This window comes from Acanthopagrus latus, chromosome 12, assembly GCF_904848185.1.
Source record: "Acanthopagrus latus isolate v.2019 chromosome 12, fAcaLat1.1, whole genome shotgun sequence".
NCBI lineage: Eukaryota > Metazoa > Chordata > Actinopteri > Spariformes > Sparidae > Acanthopagrus > Acanthopagrus latus.
The window spans coordinates 7810920-7816133 of record NC_051050.1 but is presented as its reverse complement, the minus strand read 5'-3'; the positions used below and the strand labels follow the sequence as shown (position 1 = coordinate 7816133).

The 5214-nt window shown below is 40.1% G+C and overlaps 1 long non-coding RNA gene across 1 annotated transcript; it reads right to left on the bottom strand.

The window, feature by feature from the left end:
* Positions 1 to 2404: 2404 nt before the first annotated feature.
* Positions 2405 to 5014, bottom strand: LOC119030331. Its single transcript, XR_005078236.1, has 3 exons — positions 4874 to 5014; positions 4588 to 4675; positions 2405 to 3099 (listed from the first exon to the last, which is right to left on the bottom strand). It is a non-coding gene; the product is annotated as an uncharacterized LOC119030331 (long non-coding RNA).
* Positions 5015 to 5214: the final 200 nt, after the last annotated feature.

The window sequence follows — 5214 nt, the reverse complement described above, 5'->3', positions numbered from 1 at the left end:
AAGGGAGGTGGTCTTTGGTGAGCAGGTCTTGCTTCTGATCCTCAGTTAATTTCAAATGAGGGTAAAATCCAATTAATTGGATTCTGGCTTCAGGGAGGGTAGTCATGCAGTAGGTGCTTTTCGATGAAAATTACACCTCCAAGGATAATAGCTGAATCTATTTCAGGAGGATATTATTATCAGACATGGGGCTGGAGTGTGTAGGTTTACTGTAGTTGATCGCTGCCGACTCGTATTCTTGAGCAAACCGGCTGTGTGCTTCTGGTTTGGTTTGTATATTATACCGGTCTTGGTGTCTTAAAGCTACCCTCGTGGCAAAGGCTGCTTCTCTAAGTGAAACTGGCCCTGAATGAATTATTCTTGATATTGGAAAACAACCCTTTGCCCTTAATTTGTCACCTTTTTAGAACAGAAAATTGATTAGACTGCTCCACGTATAATTGCTTTCACTCCCACAGTCAACCTGGAATCTAGATGTAAACTTTAATCCATTTCCGACCGTTCAATTAAGTGAGAGATTTCAATCTTCCCTCCTCACATTGTGATCATTCTTCTTTTTTTTATTTTTTTATTTAGAGGTGAAAGACTATTTATTTGCAGGGTTAGGGAGGGTGGAATATTGGAGAAACGATGAGTAGAAAAGTTTCATTTCCTATCATTTTTTCAGATCTGCTTTAAAAAAAAAAAGAAAAAGAGGTCTCAAGTGTGGTGAGTCATTGTTATGGAAAACCTCGACACAATACAAGAGTGATTCAAGGGCAGTTTTTATTTTTTTTTATTTTTCCAACCCTCCGCTTATCTCTTATCTCGCAACATATTTACATACTTGCCAAGCAGAGTGAGAGGGACATAATGGTCCATGTTGATGTCGGTGTGCTGTTGTTTCACACTGAGTGAAAAGAAGTGATTTCAAGGTTGGGTTATGTTCAATGGGGCACACAGGGATAATTTCCTTCTTATGCTAAATTCAGTTTTGTGTCTGTTCAGTGAGCTGCTAAGATTACTGTGGGTTTGTTAGCTTCTCCGTGTTGGAAAGTTATAAAGTAATACAATTGAGATTGCCACTTGGTATGGAAATGTGATGAGAATCAGAGCGTCTCCTGGCCAAAATTTTGGGCAAGAAAAAAGTTAACAAAATACGATGTTTATTCAGATTTGAATGTAGAAAACCATTACAATACACCCTGCTGAAAGGTATGCCCAGTGGCGGTGCAGTGGTGCTTCTAGCTAAATGCTTTGACCTTAATCCAATGAAATTACCATCAGAGTTTAGCTTGCTAGCTTGCAAGAATTTGTTCATTAGCAGTAAACATTAAAACAGCTAAATCCCTTCAAATGAAATCGTAAGATCTGCTAGCTTGTTTATTTTCATACCGTTAGAGAACAGGTTAGTATCATATGATAACTTGCTATTATCATGGTGTAGGTTGCCAGTTCACTGGTTGTACTTGTTTCCTGTACTGACCGGAATTTTGAACACAGTAACACAGAGAGAGCAGAAGGAAAGAGAACGCAGCCGGAAATAGACCATATTCACATGTGGCCATTTTGGTGGGTAGCTTGTATGCTAGCATTACATTATGCTGCTTTGTTCCAGGTTGCAAATCATGTAAACACAAGAAATATACAAAATTGTCACAATTTCAATTATTTGATTGATTAACAACTGAAAATATGATAGATAATGAAAATTTGGAGGGGCATGGGGTCCAGTCCCGGTGCCATCTCAGTACAGAAGTGTTTGTGTGTATACCTGCTTTACTATCACAACATTCATTCTAACCCGACCATTAAGAAACAGATGAAAACCTGATTAATGCACTAGCCAATCAGAGGCAAGAAACAAGCCAGCTAACCCAGAGCAACATAAAACAGACTCCACAGATCAGACGGCGCTGATCTACCATGTGATGTCCAACAGCGTACGATCAATAACCACATTGGTAACAAACACAAACAGCAGCAACAATTCAGATCTCTTCAGAGTTTCTTCCGAGTTTTGGGTTGTTTTGAACACATCATGGACTGAAAACAATGTATAAAAAAAAGATGAAAATACTACATTTTGTCTGAGGGGACGGGACGCCGGGACTGATCGGGTCACAAAGTAAAGCCACATATTGATAACTGATTGGCTAATGTTAGCATTGAGCTACTTCCTAGCTAACATTTTTGACAGATTACATCCAGTGTGTTATACTCTAGCCGCATTCAAAACTGGACACACAATGTAGACACCGGAGACTGAGGTTAGAAGAAAGACTGTTTTAATGGAAACAGGTGAAAAAAAAAAAAAAAAAGAGCAGATCTGCACAAAATAATCTTAAATCTAGGCCTAGGTGTTACCACACCTAGGCCTAGATTGCTGTTTCACAACAAACTGTCGAAGACTGGAGGGGAAAGGCCGTCTTAAAACAGGCAACTGGTGAACAGTGTAGATGGACTTCAGGTGTGTGGAGCAGCAGGTGAGAGGAGTCTGGCTGACGACCAGAATGTAAGTCAGCCACTCCCAGACTGAGACAAAACACTGACAGACAGAGGGAGACAAACATACAACAAAAAGGGAGGCAAAAAACAAAAAACAAAAAAAAAAACAGGGGAAACAAGAGGAAATTGACAAAGCTCTGCAGATCCTTTTTGCAGAGTTTTGCTTTCAGATTTTAACAAATCCACCTTTCCTGCCATGTTGGATGACACGCTAACGTTAGCTGTCAGTCATTAGTAGCTAAATTACCAAATGTGTTGTTTTTCCTTAGATTTTGGTCTGGATTTTTACTATCAATTTCCTAGTGAACATTCCGTAATTGGTAAAATAATAAGTATTTGACTGATTCACTATATTTATATAATTTGCAACCACAACACAGCTGTACGATGTTTGAGCTTCCTACCCTGTGCCTGAGTCAGAGGAAAAGGACCGCCTTGTGAATCGAAGGGCGCCAAACAGCAGGCTTCATCCGCAATTTACATCCACCAAGTGAGACTATTCAAAGGGTGACAATGTCGATAGTGCTACAGTGTGATAAACTTGACAAATTGAAATTTTAACCTGATGACAAAGACCGGTGAAAGACCAGGGGATCACCAAAGTGATTAAACCTGTGGAGAAAAAAAAAAATAATGTTGGTATCAAACTTTGTGGTAATTTATTAAATAGATCATGAGACACTCCAAATTACAAATGTCAACGTGCTGGTGGCACTAGGAAAAGGACAAAAATAGGATTCATTCTCTGGGGATCATAGACTGCACAACATTTAATATCACTATCCATTGTTGCTAGGATATGTAGGTCTGGACCACCGACAAACTGACATTGCCATACATAGTGCTACATGTAGATCAGCTGTTTTTTCGACATTTTAGACTGAAGCAGTGCAGTATCACTTTAATTGGCTCTGTGTATCTTGACATGCATTTCATAGAAAGAAAAAAAAAGTCAGCAGCATCAGCCTTCCAGTGATATCAAATCATGCAGTCATTTAAGGCTAATAAGAATCCTAAAACCAGAGTCCTGAAATTGGGCTCCATGTTATTTTTGGCATTGCTTCCCCGTACTTCATCAAGAGTATCTCTTCATGCATGGGAAGCTGCATAAAATTAGCATATAGTAAAAGAGAAGGTGCCTGCTATGGGAAAGAATGAGCTGTATTTCATTAATGGCTCATCCTGCCGTTCAAGTTCAAAGTGGAGTGAGTTGACCCTAATTTACGTTGACAGAGGAGCAGACAATTTCATTTTTCTCTTCGTTTTGGAGAGTTTGTATCAGTGATATCTCTCTTTGTCTGCAGCTACGTGTTAGCTGAGATTTTCATATTGGCTTTAACATGTTGAATGGACATATTCCTTTGATGGCTGTACATTTCAGCCCATAGCTAATTCTGTCTGCTAATCTGCTAACATTGGGTGAGAATTATCATCAAACTCCAGAGCTCTTCTCTCATCAGCCCTGGTTTTCAGCAAACAAGCTCTGAAAATCCCATTTCAATCTTTCTGCTTTGCGGTGTTTTGGTAGTGAAGTAAGCAACTTCAAGTCCAAAAACTAAATGAAGAGTAAATATTGGACTTGAAATCAATTATAATGTAACCTCTGCTAGGTGTGTGAATAGGCAATTTCTTGTGAATAAGTGAGCCGCAACAGCTTTATAATGTGGTATAACTCAGGGTTGTGTGTGTGTGCCCATTTAACAGGGAGTTTTCTTTCCCAAAGGGAAAACAACATCAACTGTTAGCACTAATCTAACCCCTAATCTTGATTTGTGACCCTTAAACCCACAAATATGGTTCATTTTAGTGAATGGGTTCCACCAAAATCTCTGTTCAATGACATCAACGTGGTGATTAAAGTCGTTTTAAAAGTGCAATATGTAAGAACTGGCCACCTTTCAAATTCATTTTCAAAACAAGTACAGGGAGTAATGGCTTACTGTAGCTAGTTAGCTTGGATAGCATGATGGACATGGCTAGTTGGTTAGCATGCTCACTTCAGTAGATAACTCTACAATACACTACGTATACGTCATAACGTCTATTTCTTAACATCATGTGGGCATCTTTAGTTAATTGAGATATTTAAACTCCAGTTACCACACCACGCTCCATATTGACTGGTCCCAGCGAGTCCTGAAGAGGCCACCCTGCGGTCCTCAGGTCAAATCCCCTATGGACTGAGCTACTGCCGCCCCCCATCGTCCATGAAACGTTGAGCGTCAAAAGAGCAGATTCATTAGCATTGAGTGTATTGACATGGTACTGACATATTCTATGCTGTGTGTGTCATGATATCTTAGTTCTGGCTGCTAAAATATGAGGGTTGAATTTTTATGGACAGTTTTCTTACCGACGCACAGGAAACATGAACTGACACACTCACCAGATGAAAGTCAGATGCAGAGCAGGTGCTGGGCCATAGGCTGCAGGTGGAGACAGATTTAACTGCGACATTCCCCGAAGAGGTGATGATGGGTGAGAAAAGGGAAGCATGCACATTGATTTACCTGGTGAGAAGGGTCACTTGTCCTTCCCTGTGCTCGACTAATGTCCACTAAGAAGTTGAAAACCAAGCGCCCCACTCTCACCTGAGTGATACAGCATATTGATTGGCCTTAAGGAAGGTTGTTCTTTAATGTATTTGTCAGGAGCTGACCTTGCTGTTAGTGTAACGGTGTCTTGCCACAGGCAGGCACACCACACTGGGGTAATTTTACCTCAAGT